Below are 22,318 nucleotides of genomic sequence, written 5' to 3'. Positions count from 1 at the left end.
ATGCAAGTCACACAGCGAGGTTTATTTCCAGCTAGCTGGGGTCCAGGTGTCTGCCCGACGCAGTGGGTTTCAACAGGGACCCCGAACACTCAGAGCCAAGGGGTTATATAGCATTTTCAAATCATGATATTTCTAAATTACCTAACTCACAGTAATTTTTCACACACACACACACACACACACACACACACACACCTGTGCATATCTCTATCCTGGTGTCTTAAAAAGATAAGATTATCAGACCTGTTTACCTAATTTTCAGTGTCACAGCCGCCCATATTCTTGGTACTTAAGATTAACTTGTCTTCCTGGTTCAGTTCAGTTCACTTCAGTTCAGTTGCTCAGTCGTGTCCGACTCTTTGCGACCCCATGAATCACAGCACGCCAGGCCTCCCTGTCCATCACCAACTCCCGGAGTTCACTCAAACTCATGTCCACAGAGTCGGTGATGCCATCCACCCATCTTTCTCCGTTGTCCCCTTCTCCTCCCGCCCCCAACCTTTCCCAGCATCAGAGTCTTTTCCCGTGAGTCAACTCATCGCATGAGGTGGCCAAAGTATTGCAGTTTCAGCTTTAGCATCAGTCCCTCCAATGAACACCCAGGAATGATCTCCACTAGAATGGACTGGTTCGATCCCCTTGCAGTACAAGGGACTCTCAAGAGTCTTCTCCAGCACCACAGTTCAAAAGCATCAATACTTCTTCATAGTCCAACTCTCACCTGCATACATGACCACGGGAAAAACCATAGCCTTGACTAGACGGACCTTGGTTGGTAATGTCTCTCCTTTTCAATATACTATCCAGGTTAGTCATAACTTTCCTTCCAAGGAGTAAGAGTCTTTTAATTTCATGGCTGCAATCAGCATCTGCAGTGATTTTGGAGCCCAGAAAAATAAAATCTGACACTGTCTCCACTGTTTTTCCATCTATTTCCCATGAAGTGATGGGACCAGATGCCATGATCCTCGTTTTCTGAATGTTGAGCTTCAAGCCAAACTTTTCACTCTCCTCTTTCACTTTCATCAAGAGGCTTTTTAGTTCCTCTTCACTTTCTGCCATAAGGGTGGTATCATCTGCATATCTGAGGTTATTGATATTTCTCCCAGCAAACTTGATTCCAGCTTGTGCTTCTTCCAGCCCACTGTTCCTCATGATATACTCTGCATAGAAGTTAAATAAGCAAGGTGACAATATACAGCCTTGACGTACTCCTTTTCCTATTTGGAACCAATCTGTTGTTCCATGCACAGTTCTGACTGTTGCTTCCTGACCTGCAGACAGGTTTCTCAAGAGGCAGGTCAGGTGGTCTGGTGTTCCCATCTCTTTCAGAATGTTCCACAGTTTACTGTGATCCACACAGTCAAAGGCTTTGGCATAGTCAATGAAGCAGAAATAGATGTTTTTCTGGAACTCTCTTGCTTTCTCCATGATCCAGCGGATGTTGACAATTTGATCTCTGATGCCTCTGCCTTTTCTAAAACCTGCTTGAACATCTGGGATTTCACGGTTCACATATTGCTGAAGCCTGGCTTGGAGAATTTTGAGCATGATTTTACTAGCGTGTGAGATGAGTTCAATTGTGCGGTAGTTTGAGCATTCTTTAGCATTCCCTTTCTTTGGGATTGGAATGAAGACTGATCTTTTCCAGTCCTGTGGCCACTGCTGAGTTTTCCACATTTGCTGGCATATTGAGTGCAGCACTTTCACAGCATCATCTTTCAGGATTTGAAATAGCTCAACTGGAATTCCATCGCCTCCACTAGCTTTGTTCATAGTCATGCTTTCTAAGGCCCACTTGACTTCACATTCCAAGATGTCTGGCTCTAGATCAGTGATCATGTTATCATGACTATCTTGGACGTGATGATCTTTTTTTGTACAGTTCTTCTGTGTATTCTTGCCACCTCTTCTTAATATCTTCTGCTTCTCTTAGGTCCATACAATTTCTGTCCTTTATCGAACCCATCTTTGCATGAAATGTTCCCTTGGAATCTCTAATTTTCTTGAAAAGATCTCTTGTTTTTCCTATTCTGTTGTTTTCCTCTATTTCTTTGCATTGATCATATTGGTACTTAAGATTAACTTGTCTCCCAGGTTTTATCTAGTTCTTCTTCCCTCAAGTCACGTACTCAGTAAAAATGGTTTTTCCAGCCTCTAAGATGGCCGTTCTTATGCTGACCCGTTCTTACAATTTCATTCAACAACAAGCTTTCATTAGTATGGTGCATTCGTCACAAGTAGCTAACCAATGATATTACATTATTTTTAACTAAAATCTGTAAATTAATTAGATTTATTAGTTTTTATTGATGCTGTATTTCTCCTCCAGAATCTGATTCAGGAAACCATTTTACATTCAGTTGTTAAGTTTTCTCCAGCTACTCCAAACAATGAAAGTTTCTCTGACTTGTCTCGTTTTGGGTGACCTTGACCTTGATTGTTTTAAGGACTAGGCAGATATTTTGTATAACATTTTGCATTGGTGTCTTCTGATACTTAATTTGCCATTAGAGCAGGGTTATGGTTATTGGGAGAAAGACCAGAGATATAAAGTTCCACTTTCATCATATCATATCAGTGGGTACATACTCTCGATGTGACTTACTAATGTTGGTGTTAAATTTGATCATCCGACTCAGGTAGTATTTGTCATATTTATTCATTATAAATTTACTCCCTTCCCTAATTCCATAGTGTTGTCTTTGGAATGAAGTCACTTAAATGTGTGCTCATCTGACACTGAAAAATTAGAGCAACTGAGGACAAAGTATCTGGATAAATTATTTGTAATTTTGTGTATTCTCCTCTATCTAGTAATTGGCCCAGGTATTTATATCATTATAACTCAAAGGTATTTATTTTATAATTTGGATTACACTTCAATTGTCTGTTATTTGCTTTGTTTCTGAACTGTTTTTCCAATTTGGGCGCTGGGGGCATCTTTTCTTTGACTTCTGTGTTCCTTTGGCTTATTCTCATCACTGTGCAGCTGTGTGTGTTTTAGCATTTCCTTACTTTACGTTGCTGGAAGATGCTCTGGTTCATGTTTACATTCCTTGCTGCAGACCTAGAATCTGCCAGTTTTTTTTTTTTTTTTAGAAGTCCTGATTCATTACTTGAGGAATGATATCAGTAAACAAGACCTGTGTTCTGGAAAACCATCTTTGTTTTTATTCTAGTCCAACGATATCACTTAGGGCCCATGTAAACATCTTATTTGAAGGTCTAAGCCACATTTTTCCCATAAGTAATAAGACAAATTGAAAATTAAGTTGTTTATCACATGTGGTTCATTTCTCTTAATTGGAAGGGAAGGGACACTTTAGGGAATCACCTTCTGCAGAATTCTATATTTTGCATCATTCATGTTTATGTACTCCTCCGGGGAGGCAAAAGATAAGTACTTCCCTGGTCAAAGTCTTGTGTGAGAGTGGCTTTCAGAAAGTGTGGGATGAATCTGGAATCCACTTAGTCTGTCATTTGGCATGCTGGTGAGGACCGAAGTCTCCCTGTGAGATCAAAGAGTTCCTGTTCCAGATAAACAGGTTTTTTAGATCATTTAAAATGAATTTTCATTGAGTCAAGGGTGTCCAAATTGCCTTGGGATGAAAAAAGAGCAAGTGAACATTCTAACTTCTGCATGAATTCCTACAAACCTGGTAAGATCTTAAAACCTCAATGGCATGTGAGTATAGTATAGTGTGAAACACTAGTAGACTATATGCATCGGTTATTTTCTTAAAGCTTCCGTTCACTTAACAGATACTGGTTAAGACCCTACTCTTTCCTAGGCACTCAAATTCTTAACACTTAACTTCCTAGAATACAATGCTGTTCTCTTATTTTGTTTACTTTAAAATGTACTTTACAGACCATTGCACATGTATTTGCTTTTTTTTTTTTTAAGATTTTTTTTGATGTGGACCATTTTTTAAATGTTTATTTAATTTGTTACACTATTTCTTCTTTTCTAATGTCTTGGTGTTTTTGTCACGAGGCATACAGGTTCTTAGCTACCTGACCAGGGATAAAAGCCCCACTCCTTGCATTAGAAGTCAAAGTCTTAACCACTGGACCACCAGGAAAGTCCCTGTTATGTTTCTAATAATGGCTTAACAACTAGTATAAATAAAACTGCTATCTCTTATTTATTCAGTTTCCTTCACAAATATTTTAAGACCATTCTCATCTTTTGCTCTCAGAGAAAAAGTTGCAATGATGGACTTTGACCCTGTGAGTAAAAATATCTGCAGGCAATGGAATCACTAGATCCATATGCTGAGTGCAGTTGTAATATTATAGATGCTGAAAATTATCCTCTAAGAGACTGAGCACGCTTAGCCTCCTACCAAAAATGTGTAGATTGACTACAACCCACAACTTGTCAGCACTATGTATCAACAGACTGCATCACAGAGATTGCTTTATTCAAAAATGGGTTAAAATGTTACCTAATTTGATATTTAATGTGATGTATTTAGCTGTGAATGAAATTAAGCATCTTTACTTATGTTTAGTTGTATTTAGCAAGAAGAGTCTTTGTTAAAATGGATGCTTTTGCCCATTAATTATTTTTCTAAGATTAGTAAATGAAATCTATTTATACTTAAAATTATGATTTTGTCTGGCATGTGAGTTGTAAATATACTTTACCGGTTGGGCATATATAATCTGTTACTGACTGTTTGTTTGGAAACTATAAAGGCACATAAGACAAATTGTTCAGTGATTAGCATATAGCTAGATATGAAAAAATGCTCTCTTTATTTTTATCTTCCCTTACTTGAGGTGACACTATAGGCCATTAAAAATGTACATTACAAGAATTCAACTGAAAAGTTACAGGTATTACTTGTAGCTATCTGGGTTCACTTTGTAAATTCCTACTATTTAACCATAAACCTGAAATATTTTTTAAAAGTTCTGAATATGACATATGTTCATTTTTGAAAATTTCCCTTCATATTAGACACAGTGAATCCCTGAGTTCAAATTTATCTTTGAACAACATAGCATAATATAAAGACTAATTTTTTTTAAAGGAGCCAAATATAAAATTGTCAACATCTGGGACTTTCCTGGTGGTCCAGTGGTTAAGATTTTGCCTTCCAATGTAGGCGGTGTGGGTTCCATTCCTGGTCAGGAGCTAAGATTACACAAGCCTTGCAGCCAGGAAAAACAAAACAAAAACAGAAGCAATATTGTGATAAATCCAATGAAGACTTTAAAATCCTAAAAGAAACCACATTGAAATTGAAAAATATTAAAATTCTAAAGATGTTCAAGCTGGTTTTACAAAAGGCAGAGGAACGAGAGATCAAATTGTCAATATCAACTGGATCATGGAAAAAGCAAGAGAGTTCCAGAAAAACATTCATTTCTGCTTTATTGACTAAGCCAAAGCCTGTGACTGTGTGGATCACAATAAACTGTGGAAAATTCTGAAAGAGACAGTAATACCAGACCACCTGACCTGTCTTTTGAGAAACCTATATGCAGGTCAGGAAGCAACAGTTAGACCTGTACATGGAACAACAGACTGGTTCCAAATAGGAAAAGGAGTACATCAAGGCTGTATATTGTCACCCTGCTTATTTAACTTATATGCAGAGTACATCATGAGAAATGCTGGGCTGGAAGAAGCACAAGCTGGAATCAAGACTGCCAGGAGAAATATCAATAACCTCAGAGATGCAGATGCCTCTACCCTTATGACAGAAAGTGAAGAAGAACTAAAAAAACCTCTTGATGAAAGTGAAAGAGGAGACTGAAAAAATTGGCTCAAAACTCAACATTCAGAAAACTAAGATCATGGCATCTGGTCCCATCACTTCATGGGAAATAGATGGGGACACAGTGGAAACAGTGGCTGACTTTAATTTTTTGGGCTTCAAAATCACTGCAGATGCTGATTGCAGCCAGGAAATTAAAAGACGCTTGCTCCTTGGAAGGAAAGTTATGACCAACCTAGATAGCATATTAAAAAGCAGAGACATTACTTTGCCAACCAAGGTCCGTCTAGTCAAGGCTATGGTTTTTCCAGTAGTCATGTATGCATGTGAGAGTTGGGCTATAAAGAAAGCTGAGCGCCGAAGAATTGATGCTTTTGAACTGTGGTGTTGGAGAAGACTCTTGAGAGTCCCTTGGACAGCAAGGAGATCCAACCAGTCCATCCTAAAGGAAATCAGTCCTGGTTGTTCATTGGATGGACTGATGCTAAAGCTGAAATTCCCATACTTTGGCCACCTGATGTGAAAAAGAGCTGACTCATTTGAAAAGACTCTGATTCTGGGAAAGATTGCGGGCAGGAGGAGAAAGGGACGACAGAGGATTAGACGGTTAGACGGCATCACCGACTCAATGGACATGGGTTTGGGTGGACTCTGGGAGTTGGTGATGGACAGGGAGGCCTGGCGTGATGTGGTTCATCGGATTGCAAAGAGTCGGACATGACTGAGTGACTGAACTGAACTGAAGGAACCTCCATACTGTTCCCATAGCTGTTGCATAAATTTACCTTCCTGTCAACAGTGTTGGAGGGTTCCATTTTCTTCACACCCTCTTCAGCATTTAAGTAGAGATTAACGAATAAAGAATAGAAAGCACAGAGACAAACCCATGTACCTATGGCCCCCTAACTATGACAAAGTAAGCTAGAATATATAATGGAGAAAAAACAGTCTCTTCAATAAGTGGCACTGAGAAAACTGGACAGTTATATATAAAACAATGAAGTTAAAACACTTCCTAACACCATACACAAAAATAATCTCAAAATGGATTAAAAACTTAAATGTAAGGCCAGACACTATAAAACTCTTAGATGGAAACATAACCAGAAAACTCTTTGACATAAATCACAGCAAGCTCTTTTTGTATCCACCTCCTAGAGTAATGAAAATAAAAACAAAAATAAATGAATGAAGCTTCATTAAATTTTAATTTTTGCACCACAATTTAACCCATAAACAAAACAAAAAGACAACCCTTAGAATGAGAGAAAATAATTGCAAGATAATATATATATATTTGGGTTATATATTTTTTCATATAATTGTTAGAATTATTTATAGTTAATGAACATTATATAACTAATTAAATGTGTGTGTATGTGTGTATAGGGACAGGGAAATGGATGGATAGTCTTTCAAGATCCTAAATCAATAAATATTAATTAGTATTGTTATGTTGCCTTTCAATCATCATTGCCTTGGCCATCTCTCACACCTCTTAAGTGCATGATCTGAGATATAGTTAGATTATGGTTACATGTTCGTCAATATTTCTGTTTTGGAATACACTCCTTTCGTTTGTTTACGCACCTGTAAAATGAAGATAATATAAGTGCTTACCTTTTTGTATTGCTGTAAAGATTACTGCTGAATATCACTGTTTTTTTTTTTTTTTGCTTTTTTTGTGTTTTTATTTTAATTAATTAATTTTTGCTGCGTTGCAACTTTATTGCTGTGTGTGGGCTTTCTCTGGTTGTGGTGGGCTGGGGCTACTTTGTGGCAGTGTGTGGGCTTCTCACTGTGATTGGCGTCTCATGTTGAGGAGCACAGGCTCTAGGCACTCAGGCTTCAGTAGTTGTGGTGTGTGGGCTCCATAGTGTGGCAAACAGCTTTAGTTGCCCTGAAGCATGTGGAATCCTCCTTGACTGGAGTCAAATAATGTCCCTTGCATTAACAGTCACATTCTTAACCATTGGACTACCAGGGAAGCTTCATCACTATATTTTTAAATTTCTTTAATGCATTTTACTGGGATGAATTCTTATGAGTACATATACAATTATCAAGCTTGTGAAACTAGGCTCCAATTTGGTTTTAATAAAATATCAAATATTTAAGAGTAGTTCAGACTGTTTTTGATTTATAATAATAGGGGCACAGAAGAGTAATCTGATGATAAAGAGGAGCTCTACGGTTGAATGAAGAAAGTCTCCCACCCATGCCACTCCCAATAGCAGTCCACACAGCCACTGATTCATGATGGCCGTATAGTGCAAGGGCTTGCAGATGCCACACAGGGTTATAGGCCATCACAGTAAGTAGAATGACATCAGCACCTGTAAATGCATGTTCCCCAAAGTTCTGCATCATGCATTCATTGAAAGGTCTGATTTTGTTTTCATACAGTGAATATATGATCAGTTTGGAAATAGTGACACAGAAGTAGCAGGCATCAACAAAAGAGAGCTGGGCCAGGAACTAGTACATAGGTTAACTTAATAAATAGCTAGTGGTGATGGTGACCATAGTGAGCACATTTCCTACCATAGAGAAAATGTAGATGACCAAAAACACAGCAAATATGATTTTCTCTGTCTTTGGATTTTGTGAGAGCCCCAGTAGAACAGATTCTGTCATGTTGTTTCTATTATGCCTGTATCTCAGGTCATGATTAGTTATACCAACACACGGCCCTGACTTCTACTTGGATGGATAGGAAGAAGTACTTTAGGATTCTCTTGTGCTCAAGGTCATTTGTGCACTAACTTAGTTATGACCTCAGCAATTTTTCCATTATATGAGCCTGAGGGACAAAGAGGTCGGTATTTCACTGGTATTTAACAGCTATATTTATGCCTTCATGAGGATGGAAAGATGTAATTGCCTATATGGAACTTTTTCAGAATTCACATATAGGGCCTAGAATGACAGTAATCAAGCCAAAAACTTATTGAATTTTAGAAACTCTGTGAGAAAGAAATGGCAACCAACCGCAGTACTCTTGCCTGGGAAATCCCATGGACCGAGGGGTCTGGTGGGCTACAGTCCACAGGGTCACAAAGACACTGACTTGACTGAGTGAGCAAACCAACAGCAACGTGATAACAAAACTAAATGATAGAAATCATATGGCCATATCCAGGAGAAACTTGTGAAATAATTCAAACTCAGTGCTGTATTTTTATTTCAAACTCAATGCTGTATTTTTATACAGATTAATTGTATTTTATACAGATGAATCCTACAATATAAAGCATTTACTAACCTACACAGAAAATCAGATTTCTGAGTTAAGTGATCCATTTCCTAGTCTTGTTGATCTTTTAGAGACTTGGTTTGATCTGCAAGCTCATGGTAGAAAATCACTCTCAATAAAAGATTTATTCTACCTAAATTCAAGACATAGTATAAAATTACCACAAAACAAGCTATGTGCTATTTAAACATATTAGAATGTTCATAAAAATATAAATGTATGAATTTCCCAACAACAACAAAAGAATCAAAGTAATTCAGTGTGGAAATAATAGATCTTTCAACAAATGTTGGATCAGTATGATATCCACTTGCAAAAAAATGAACCTCAACAATACTTCACACTATACACTAACATTAATGCAAAATAAGTCAGTGAACTAGATGTACAATCTAAAACCATAAAAATTCTAGCAGAAGTATTTTTAATCATGAAGTTGTTGTTCAGTTGGTAAGTCTTGGTGAACTCTTTGCGATTCCATGAACTGCAACATGATAGGCTCCCATGTCCTTAGTGGGACAAACACCAGAGGTTTGCTCAGATTCACCTCTATTGAGTCAATGATGCTATCTCATTCTCTGCTGTCCCCTTTTCTTTTTGCCTTCAATCTTTCCCAAGATCAGGGTTTTTTCCAATGAGCTGTATTCTCGCATCACGTGGCTAAGGTAGTAGAGTTTCCCTGTCAGTCCTTCCAATGAATATTCAGGGTTGATTTCCTTTCGGGTTGACTGGTTTGATCTCCTTGCTGTTCAAGGGACTCTAAGAGTCTTCTCCAGCACCACAACTTGAAGGCAATGATTCTTTAGCTTTTGACCTACTTTATGATCCAACTTTCACATCTGAACATGACTGCTTTAAAACCAAAGTTTGACTATATGGACTTTTTGGGGAAGTGATGCCTCTGTTTTTTTAATACATTGACTAGATTTGTCATAGCTTTCTTTCCAAGGAACAAGTGTCTTTTATTTTCATGGCTATAGTCACCATCCACAATGACTTTGGAACCCCAACAAATAAAATCTGTTACAGTTTCCATTGTTTACCCATCTATTTGCCATGTAGTTTTTTGAACGTTGAGTTCTAAGCCAGCTTTTCCACTCTCCTCTTTAACCTTCAAGAGTCTCTGTAGCTCCTCTTCACTTTCTGCCATTAGAGTTGTATTGGTATTTTCTTATAGCTTATTGGTATTTTCTCCCAGCAATCTTGATTCCAGTTTGTGATTTGTCCAGCCCAGATTTCTCATGATGTACTTGAATATAAGTTGTACCAGCAGGCTGGCAATATACAGACTTGACACACTCCTTTGCCAATTTTAAACTACTCTGTTCTTCCATGTCCAATTCTAACTGTGGCTCTTTGACCTGCATACAGATTTCTCAGAAGACAGATAAGGTAGTCTGGAGAAGGGAATGGCTAATTACTCCAGTATTTTTGCTGGGAGAACCCCATGAACAGTAGGAAAAGGCAAAGAGATCTAGAGGTTGATCAATATTTATTAGATATGATACGAGAAGCACAAACCACAAAACCACCAAAAAAAAAAAAAAAGGAAGACTTTAAAAAATTAAAGAAAATTCACAGACTAGGGGAAAACTGTGTTTGTGTATAATGGATCAATCTTGCATAACGTTTTTTATACAAATACCTCATACTTCGTATATGTATAATAAATATGACAAAACACATATGTCTGAAATACATAAAAATCATTAACAACTAAGTTAAAGATACTGACTCAGTGAAAATGAATCTGAACTATGGGAGACAGTGAAGGACAGGGAAACTAGTGTGCTGCAGTCCAGGAGTCACAAAGAGTCAAACATGACTTGGCGACTGTACAAAAAGATATTCAGAACTCATATTTTTTAAACTGTTCAAATAACCTGAAAAGAAATTTCCCAATGAAAACATATACCCATAAAAATAGTTTCTAAAAATGCTCAAAATCATTAGTCATCAAGAAATGCAAAGAAAAATTTCAGTAACTTATCACTTCATAACTCTTAGCATAACTAAATAGAAAAATAATACATAGTGATCAGAATGTGGAAAGAAATTGTTTGATGTAGGTTTCCCTTCTTGTGCTTTAGATATCTTCCAGCTGTTCAATGTGCTCCATGCTGACCATCATACATGTTCCAGATATTAATCACGTGGATCCTATTAGAGTTTCTGTCTACTTCCATTACTCTTTGATGAACGGGGAATAAAAGGTTTTGATTTCAGGCACTTTGAAATGGTTTCCACTAATTTTATGCCCTCACTGCTCTAACTTATAAGCAATCAGTCCTAGATTTCCAGAAAAGTTTAATATTGATAAGAAAATAGAAGTTTTCTCTTTGAAATGAGTCCACATGTTAACTATACATCACAGTTACCCATGCTAGAAATATGCCAGCCTTTCTATCACATGCCATTAAAGTTTCTTTGAAACCCAGATTCATATACAGATTGTGGACTCACATGATTTGGTTGCAAGTGCAGGGAATACAATTTCCCACTCTAGAATGGATGTTTCTCAAGTATGTCTCTCGAGAATACCTGCTTCTAAGACAAAGCCATTCCATCAAAAGAAGTAATTCCCGGGAGAGAAAAAGAACCTACAAGACAAGGTCCTTGAATGTTTGTGGAAACCTGTTTAAATATCCATGCATTTTATGGACATTTTCATGTATTTTTTAATTGTTGTTGTTGTTTGTCTCTCTAGAGCAAAGTTCATCAAGGGTAAATAAACCATTTGAAAGTGCATTCACCACACATTCAGCCTTCTGCCTATGGAACCAGAACCATGTATAGAAAATAATTTCTACATCGTGTTATGAGTGAATGTATTCTAAATTAAAGTCCAGGGTTTTCTGTAGAAAGTTTTAGAGGTTTATGCTAGGAAGAAATAGACTCATTTAAAAATATACTTATTTACTGTTGATTTGATAAAATTTATCTGAAAATTCTCTTTGAAATGTGCCTTATTTTTCATATTGAAAGTTACTTATCCCAAGAAGGAGTCAGTTAGAAGGCAAGATTATTTCTGAACACCCTGAAATATCACTAAGATGATCTTAGACCAGAAGGTAAGCCTTTCACTAGTGCTGATATTTATTAAAGATGGTTATACCACTGTTCTTAATTGTTGTTTCTTTCCATATACAGCAAACTTGATGTTCCAACATTTTAATTATTTTTATTTTTTTTTTAATTTTTATTGGAGGCTAATTATTTTACAATATTATATTGGTTGGTTTTGCCATCCATTGACATGAATCCGCCCAGGTGTACATGAGTTCCCCTTCCTGAACCCCCCTCCCACCTACCTCCTCCCCTTATCCTCCTTCTGGGTCATCCCCGCACACCAGCCCCGAGCATCCTGTAACATGCATTGACCCTGAACTGGTGATTCATTTCACATATGATAATATACATGCTTCAATGCCATTCTCCAAAATCATCCCACCCTCACCCTCTCCCACGAAGTCCCAAAGACTATTCTATACAACATTTCAAAATAGAGTAATGGAGCATTTCATCTTCAGTTTTTTTTCACAATATGGTTGGTAAATATCATTAAACTAACTTGACAGATGGAAAATTTTGAGGCTTATAGAGATAAAAAATTTAGAAGATACAGCTCGCTAATACCAGATACAGTCATTTTGCCATGAGATACCTAAAATTGATCATGTGAATGAAAAGAACATTTAAATACTCTTCACACAGAAATAAAAAAAAAATGTAATGTGAATATTAAATGATATAAATCATCATCTGTTTAGACCAATAGGAATATGAAGAACTCTTCTTGGGATCAACCAGGGTGTATAATATGGGTCTCTGTGGTTTCTTTAACAGTAAAATTGAAGATGACCATTCTTCAGTTTATTGCATGGCTAAATGTCTCTTTGTATTGTTGATCAAAATGCCTACTATTCCTACAACGAGGTGCACAGACAGTCAAAAATAAGTGAAGGTCCTTTGTGTGTCCTCCATGGTATGGTGAATATGTTCATATATGTTCCTTCTATCAATTTTCATAACTGCTTCTAAGGTGGACATCAATCTTCTCACCTGATTGTAGAGGAAACAAGATGTAAGGTGCCAGAAATATCCTCCAGATCAAGAAGTTGCAAGTGGAAAAGGACCTGATAATATGGCCTTTCTGATTCTCAAAACAACATGATTCACTGCTCTGCCACCATTTTCAACGTTGCGTGGGAGAGTCTGCAGGACTATTCACTGCAGGGGAATTGAAGAAGGAGAAATTAAGGTGAGGAAAATAAGATGAAATGAAACATCAGTGAAAGCAGTGCCACATAGTTTTTTGAAGTTATATTGAAGTAGCTATAGTAATTACGATCTTATCAAAAGGAGTTTACTAGTTAATCATTGTTTATTGTAGTATAACAATCTAGACAATGGGTTAATCATACAGAGAAAAAATCTAATAATATTCTAATTAAATATCTGCCTAACCTTGCACAAGATCCTTAACTTTTCTAGGTTTCTGTTCCTTAATGTGTAAAATAAGTATAAAATGACAGTAGCGATCAGATCACAAATTTGCAATGAGAATTGAAACCAATTTCTGCAAAGAAAACATTAGAGCACTGAGAATACTGAGGAAGTGTTCAGGAGGTTTTAACCAATATTAGTATTACTATTATTTACATCTAATATGATTTCCTGACATACATGTTGCTACCATGCCATGCATATAACAATCAATCATTAAAAGTATATTAATTAGTTATTATAAAGTCATTGGATTTAGGTGATATGCTTTATCAAATATATTCTGGTAGCTCCAGTATTCTGCCATTACTTTCCATTCAATATATATTAAACTTTAGGTCAGCAATTATAAATATCTGGTATCAGGTTTTATTTTCCTCTGGCTTCTATCTCCATACAGAACCTCAACTAGATTCATGAAGATCACACAAAGATCTTTACTAGAGTTAAGGCCAATATTCTCACTTTTTCAAACCTCTCTTTCTCTTTAAACTCATATTCTAAATTACATTTACAGGTCGGCCATTTCCTAAAAATAAAAGAGAAATTGCCCAGCTTTGAATGCATAGCCTCTGCATGCATTTTCTACCTCTCTCTTCAGGCTTAGCTGGCACTGTGTGTGAGATTTACTGCTTCACCTTAGGCTGTGAGTCATCTCACATGCACAGATAATCTCTGGCTTCTATCTGCATATTTTTCGTGTCTGTACTTTAAAAAATCACCTTCCCAAGGAGAGAATTTGAATAATTACTGTTTTTAATTGAATTATTACTGTCTTTTTTCCTATCTCAGATAAATCATAATAATCAAAACCCATAGAATTTAGGCATTCATTATTACATTGGCAAGATTAATTAATTCAAGGTTGAACTAATAAATTATGACTCTTTTTCAGGTAACATAATTAATCATAACCTGAGATACATGGATAACCAAAACAATGTGACAGAGTTTGTTCTACTAGGACTCTCATAGAATCCAAAGATACAGAATATCACATTTGTTGTGTTCTTAGTCATCTACATTGTCTCTATGGTAGGAAACATGCTCACTATGGTCATCATCAAAGCCAGTCCACTGTTAAGGTCCCCCATGTACTATTTCCTGGCCCATCTCTCTTTTGTTGATGCCTGCTATTCCTGTGTCATTACTCCTAAACTGATCATAGATTCCCTCTATGAAAAGAAAACCAGCCCTTTCAATGAATGAATGATACAGATCTTTGGAGAACACGTCTTTGCAGGTGCTGATGTCATCCTGCTCACTGTGATGGCCTATGACTGCTACATGGCCATCTGTAAGCCCCTGTACTATACAACCATCATGAATCAGTGATTGTGTGGGCTGCCAGTGGGAGTGGCATGGATGGGAGGCTTTATTCATTCAACCATACAGCTACTCTTCATCATCAGATTACCTTTCTGTGTCCCTAACATCATAGATCACTTTATGTGTGACTTAATAGTTTTTTCTAGATCTGGCCTGTACTGACCCTCACTTTCTAGGACTTTTTGTTCCAGCCAACAGTGGTTTCCTCTGTCTGCTAAATTTTCTCCTCTTGATTGGCTCCTACGTGATCATTCCACGTACCTTGAGGACTCATAGTTTGGAGGCCAGATGCAAGGCCCTCTTTACCTGTGTCTCCCACATCAGAGCAGTCAGCCTGTTCCTTGGGCCCTGCTTATTTGTGTACCTGAGACCTGCGGTTACTTTGCCTGTTGTTAAATCACTTGCTGTATTCTACAGTATGATAACTCCCTTGTTAAATCCCTCAATCTATACCTTGAGAAATGACCAGATGAAAAATGTCATTAGGAAATTGTGTAGCAGAAAAGTGATTTCGGGTGATCAATTAGATATCTGTGAAGCCCAAAGTTCAGTCAACTGATGAAAAAAAAATCATTGTTGGTGACCTCCAGTAAGAATACCTATGAGATATAGAAAAAAATAATAACCCTTATAATCATAGATTCTGAAAGGGGAAAAGAAGAAATGGATGCAACAAAAGTGACAAAAACTTAGCCTAGGACTATTCTTTGAATATTTGAAAAGTTCTACCAAATTGGAACTGAGTTTCACTAGCTTCATTCATTGTATATGTATTCACAACCTTTAATCCCAATAAAATTAATTAAAGAAATTAAAAAATACAGTGAGGGGCATCCCTGGTGGTCCCGTGGTTAAGAATCCAATTGCCAATGCAGGCGACATGGGTCCAGAAAGATCCACCACGCCAATGGACAAATAAGTCCATATGCCACCTCTACTGAGCCTGTGCTTTGGAGCCCACAAACCACAACTACTGAAGCCCAAGGACCTGGAGCTCTTGCTCTGAAACAAGAGAGGCCAGTGAGAAGCCCTAGCGCCACAATGAAGAGTAGCCCCTACTCATTCTAATCAGAGAAAGTTAACACGAGGCAATGAAGATCCAGTGCAGCCAAATTAGTTAATTAATTAAAATTTAAAAAATAAAATATAGTGATAGTAGCAATCCTTATAACAGTACAAAGAGGTAGACACTGCTATTATCCCCATTTTTCAGGTGAGAAAACAAACATACAGAAGTACACTTTAAAGTAGAAATATTGAAGAACAAGTAACCAGAATCTAACTGAAATCTCAGATCATGTTCTTGACTGCTGTGATAATACGGCCAGGCAGTTATGAGAGAAAAATACATTATTATATCAGTTACCATTTACCAATATAGAGACTTTGCTGGAAAATCTTTCTGTTCATATACACACATACATGTGCTAAGTGCTGTGCTCAGTCACGTCCAAATCTCTGTGACCCCATGGACTGTATTGCCCACAAGGCTTCTCTGTCCATGGGGTTCACCAGGCAAGGCTACTGGAGTGGGTTGCCATTACCTCCTCCAGGATATATATATATATATATATATATGCACAATTAGAAAATTATAATGTTTGTACAACATTGTTAATGTATCAAAAGTCAATGCATTGTACATTTTTAAACGATTTCAAGGAAGAAGTTTTTATGAGTTATTACCTCATTCTTTAAAAATCACAAATAAAAAAATTAGCATAAATGAATAGCGTATCTGAAGTTCTGGAAATCAGTAAAGTCCACGCAGGAAAAAATTATATATATATATATATCTTCCCACGTCAGTTCAGTTCAGTTCACTCGCTCAGTCGTGTCCGACTCTCCGCGACCCCATGAACCACAGCACTCCAGGCCTCCCTGTCCATCACCAACTCCCGGAGTTCACTCAAACTCATGTCCACAGAGTCAGTGATGCCATCCAGCCATCTCATTCTCCGTCGTCCCCTTCTCCTCCCGCCCCCAACCTTTCCCAGCATCAGAGTCTTTTCCAGTGAGTCAGCTCGTCGCATGAGGTGGCCAAAGTATTGCAGTTTCAGCTTTAGCATCAGTCCCTCCAATGAACATCCAGGATTGATCGTAGCTCAGCAGTAAAAATCCTCCTGCCAGTGCAGGAGACTCAAGACACAGATTCAATCCCTGGCTACTCAATCCCACCCTACCCCCTTGGAGTAGGAAATGGCAACCAACTCTGGTATTCCTGCTGGGATCATCCCACGGACAGAGGAGCCTGGCAAAAACCAGTCCATGGGGTCGCAAAGAATCGGACATGACTGAGTGACTGAGTGAGCACACACACACAGATATACACACACACATATATCAGACATACGAAAAATATTATCTGATATATATAATATTCAGTACATAATACATATTTCATGTGATATATTCATCTAATACACATGTATGTTAGAAAATAAAGTTCAAAATAAATTATCAAAGGTTTTAACTTATAGAGAAAATTTAAATATGAAAACTGAACTGAAATTAAGTAGAAACAGAAAACAATGAGAAAACAATCAGAGAAAATGAAAATTAAAAACATAATGAAACAAAAAAGTTGTTGTTTGAGCACATCAATAAATCTGATACAGCCTTAGCAAGAATAATAAAGGGAAGTGGGAGTGGGAGAATAAAAGAAGAGAGACACCAAAAGAGACACATTTTCCATACCAAGAAAGAAAACACATATGGCATTAGAGATTCAGATTCTACAGATGATAAGAAATATAATGAGCATATTTGAGCCAGGAGATTTAACAATTTATAAGCCAACTCTTTGCAAAAATACTGCAGAATCCAATTGAAGAAGAAATTAAAAAAACAAACAAACAAACAAACAACAACTGAATTGCCCAACACTGTTGGTGAGAATGTGTATTCTTGCAGCCACTGTGGAAAACATTAGAGAGATTCCTCAAAAGACTAAAAATGGAACTATCACGTGGCTTAGCATTTCCGTCCCTAAATACATGAACCTGAAAAGAACAAAACACTAAAATGAAATGATGCAAACACTCCAAATACAAATGTTCATAACAGCATTATATATGATTGTCAAGAAATGGAAAACAACTTAAGTGTCCATACATACACACACACAAATACATACACACATACATAAATATATGTTTATATTTATATAAATACACACACATAAAGGAGTATGGGTCAGCTCTAAACGGGGGGGGGGGGGGGGGGTAGGAATTGCCATTTGCAAGAACATGGATGTATTTGGAAGACATTATGCTCAGTGAATATCAGAGAGAGAATGATAAATGATGCATGATAACACAGATGTGGAATCTAAGAAATAAAACAAACTAATGAATAGAACAACAAAGAAGTAGCAGACTCACAGGAAACAAGCTAGCGGCTATCAGTGGGAGGGAAATATAGAAGTGAGAATGTGGATTGTACAAACTACTGGGTGTAAAATAGATTCAGTGAAGAATTGTACAGCATGAGGAATATAGCTAATATTTTCTTTTTTCAGTTCAATTCAGTTCAGTTCAGTCACTCAGTCGTGTCTGACTCTCCACGACCCTACTCCAAATTATGTTTTATTAAGGCAAGTCCTTTTTTAACTGGATAATAATTGCTTTACAATGTTGTGGTGGTCTCCGTTGTATATCAGTGCCAATCTGTCATAAATATATATATATATATATTGTCCTATAATAGCTAAAGAAATTAAATTTGAACTTAAAATTCTTCTAAAAAATAGTTCTAGCCCAAAAGGTACAAATTCTGCACCCACAAAATATTTTTAAATAAAAAATATAAATTCTACATAAATTGTTTTGAAAATAAGAAATAGTAAGCATATCATTTCATGCAGCCAACATTGCCTAAATGTCAGATCACATTATAAGAAAGAAAATGACAATTATCTCTTATGAACATAGATACAACTATATTAAACATGTTAAATGAAATTTGTCAATTTATTTAATAATAATTTACCATGACCATATATGAAAAGTAACTGAAAGTATTAGTCACTTCAGTTCAGTTCAGTTCAGTTGCTCAGTTGTGTCCGACTGTTTGCGACCCCATGAATCACAGCACGCCAGGCCTCTCTGTCCATCACCAACTTCCGGAGTTCACTCAAACTCACGTCCATCCAGTCGGTGATGCCATCCAGCCATCTCATTCTCTGTCATCCCCGTCTCCTCCTGCCCCCAATCCCTCCTAGCATCAGACTCTTTTCCAGTGAGTCAACTCGTCGCATGAGGTGGTCAAAGTATTGCAGTTTCACCTTTAGCATCAGTCCCTCCAATGAACACCCAGGATTGATCTCCTTTAGAATGTACTGGTTGGATCTCCTTGCAGTATGAGGGACTCTCAAGAGTCTTCAGTTTGTTCTTTATATTTGTGAGTACATTTCTTTTTTGTTGTATTCATTATTAGCTTGTTTTGTTGTTTATATTCCATATATAAGTGATATCATACAGCATTTGTCTTTCTCTGTATGACTTATTTCACTTAGCATAATATCTTTCAGTACCATTCATTCATTGTTGTTAATGGCAAATTTTATTCTTTTTTATGACCGTAGTACCTTGATAGGGAATATCTGGATCCCACATCATAGAACTTATGTTTTCAAGCACCATAGTGCTTTTCCTGGATTGTAGTTACCGACAACAACAACAATTATAAGGACTAGAAAATTTTTTTCCTGATGCAGGGGTGGGAACATAGGGCACTGGTGGGAACATAGTAGTATCTTGGTGGCCCACTTTCTTTCCTGCCACTAACATAGTTTCTTCTTCCTGTTCTCCACTACTTTGTCTTTTTCCTCTTCTTCCTGGATATCTTTTTTTTTTTCCTAAAGACCAAGGAAAATATAATAACTACAAATCCTTGTTTGATCTGGTTCCTGAGTACAAGGTGGATTAATTTTCTGCTCTTAACAGGCTAATTGGATAAACCGAACATTGAGGTTATTACATCTGGGATGAATTTGATTGAAAAGAAACTTTAAAGAATAAACTCTCTATGGTCTTCCCTGGTGGCTCCGAGGTTAAAGCGTCTGCCTCCAATGCGGGAGACCCAGGTTCGATTCCTGGGTCGGGAAGATCCCTGGAGAAGGAAACGGTAACCCACTCCAGTATTCTTGCCTGGAGAATCCCATGGACGGAGAAGCCTGGTAGGCTACAGTCCACAGGATCGCATAGAGTCAGACACGACTGAGCGACGGAACGGAACAGAACGGATGCTAAAAACTTACATCATTAAGTCTGAAAATATTCCCCCTGGAATGCAGAGAGGAACCATTGTTGCTTTGGGTGTGTGTGTATGTGTGTGTGTGTGTTTCAATATTCTGTAAGAAAGTTGGTAACAGAAAAGGAAAGGCAGGTAATACTAATTCAGAGACTCTCCTAACAGTTAAGTGATAAATTATCTTTATATTTGTTTCCTTCCTTCTTTTTGGCTATGTAAAGTTAGAGCATATTTGTCTACCTACTCTACATGATAGATAGATGATCCCTATAAGTTAATAACTTTAATGTGACTTTGTAACAACATAATGTGATAACAAAGAGGTAAATGTTACCATTTATGGAGTTACCGGAAATGATCAAGTTAAAAGCTCTTACTGAGCATCTACGATGTACAAAGCATTGTGTTGGAACGGTGGAGAATGAAATTCAAAGAACATGTAGTTTTCTGACATTCTCATTCCAGGAAGAAAGCTAAAGTAAGCATACACATTCTTATTATAAGCAATAAGATTAATACTATAAGAAAATTATAGATAAAACCTTTAGAGAGTGAAAGAGTGAATTTCCTTTCTCACAGGAAATCTCTGAAGGCCAGTTGAAGATATTTCTCAGAAATTTGGTTTGAAGTTCCCAGAAGGTTGAAACAGCTAGAAATGGAAGGACATTCCAGGAAGAAAGAAGAGAGCAAGATGAGTTTGGATATTCTACATCTATTTAGTTTTCATCTTTGGCTGCTACATTTTTTACATTATAGAGATTTCACATGATATATCAACTAATTTTTACATGCTCACATTGGGTCATGAATACACGCTGATCATATAAAGGCTTTGAAATAGTTCATTTGAGATCTATAGTCTCCATTTTCTAGGTTATGAAGTATTGTAGGTTACAAAATAGGTTAATCCCCTCTTTCAAGATGCAAGGTGAATCACTGAAATGTACTGATGCCTGAGGACACAGTATTTTTCAAATGAATCAGTGACTAAAGTTGTTTGAATTGTTTGGAACTTAAATGCACAAAAATGGACTTTACAGCTGTAGATCTGAATGGAGACATTTAATGTCTTTCTGAAACTACTGATTAAACACTTGATGAGGACGCATAATTATTAACAAGTTAATGATCATACATGTTTATGATTCTCAAGTTATCTTAAATACACAAGTCCAAATGTGAGAAGATAGATAAGTTTGTCCTCGAAAAAAATAGGAAAATACGTTTGACAACATAAAAACCCAAAACTATAATACTCAAAGGAGTGACCAATGTCAGGGAATATTGATGTGAAATAGAATTTCACATCACCTTGTTTCCAATGCTTAGCATATTTCCAAGTGTTAAATATGTTATGGTACACCACTCTTTAAAATCAGTGAAGGAAAGGAGGAGCTTATTGTGTTAATTAATATATCAAGATACAATATGCTTATAGTTTAAGATTATGTGAGTCAAAAGAGATTGTTTTAATACTTGAAAATCCAAATTGAATAACTTTATTAGACCTATGCTGAAGAGGTTTTTTGTTTTTGTTTTTTCCAGGAATAAGGGATATTTCATCTTTGCTGAAGAGAAGAAAGTTCACCGTGAAACAGAAAAATATATTGAAAGGAAATCTTGTCCTTAGCTACTCTGTCATAATCTGCACTTTGGCTGTTCACAACTTTCAAGACATGCATTAAAGGTTGGATGGATTGAGGAGAGGCACAATGGAATAAGTAAGTCTTCCAGATGCTATTTAAATGCATTACATTTCATTTTATATTTATACTTGAATATAGTGCCACTTGCCAGCATCATCTTCATAAGAAAGAACTAAAGAAAAAAGGTGTTCTTGGAAATGACTCCATGATAATATTTCTCTTAAAATGTGAAAATAGAAATCTTCATCCAAAGAAGGAATATTTTAAGTTGAATAAATATTTTCCAGGACAGAAACACACTGAATGAAGAAGTCAGTTGTTATTTATTATTACTCATTTGGAAAATTACATTACCTTCCATCTTTTGCTTTCCTGCTCTTACAGCAATGTGAGGTTTTCAGATACCTGAGAATACAATCTCTAATGGGAATATAGCCATGATCAGGTCCTATACCAGCTGCTGGGTGACATACTCCAGTAAAATAAAACCACTTCAGGTTTAACAAGCTTAGGTAAAAGCTTGATTTTTTAAAATATAAGCTATTAATTAATAAATTATTTTTCATTTAGAAATTTAACTTCAGGAAGTCAAT

The 22,318-nt window shown here is 36.7% G+C and overlaps 1 pseudogene; it reads left to right on the top strand.

The window, feature by feature from the left end:
• Window positions 1-14,391: 14,391 nt before the first annotated feature.
• Window positions 14,392-15,385, top strand: LOC129560079 (olfactory receptor 4C13-like; annotated as a pseudogene).
• The last annotated feature ends 6,933 nt before the right edge of the window (window positions 15,386-22,318 follow it).

Source organism: Moschus berezovskii, chromosome 16 (genome assembly GCF_049115385.1).
Source record: "Moschus berezovskii isolate FMDL1 chromosome 16, NW_MosBer_1.0, whole genome shotgun sequence".
NCBI lineage: Eukaryota > Metazoa > Chordata > Mammalia > Artiodactyla > Moschidae > Moschus > Moschus berezovskii.
The sequence above is the reverse complement of the archived record's forward strand: the minus strand, read 5'-3'. Positions and strand labels throughout refer to the sequence as shown.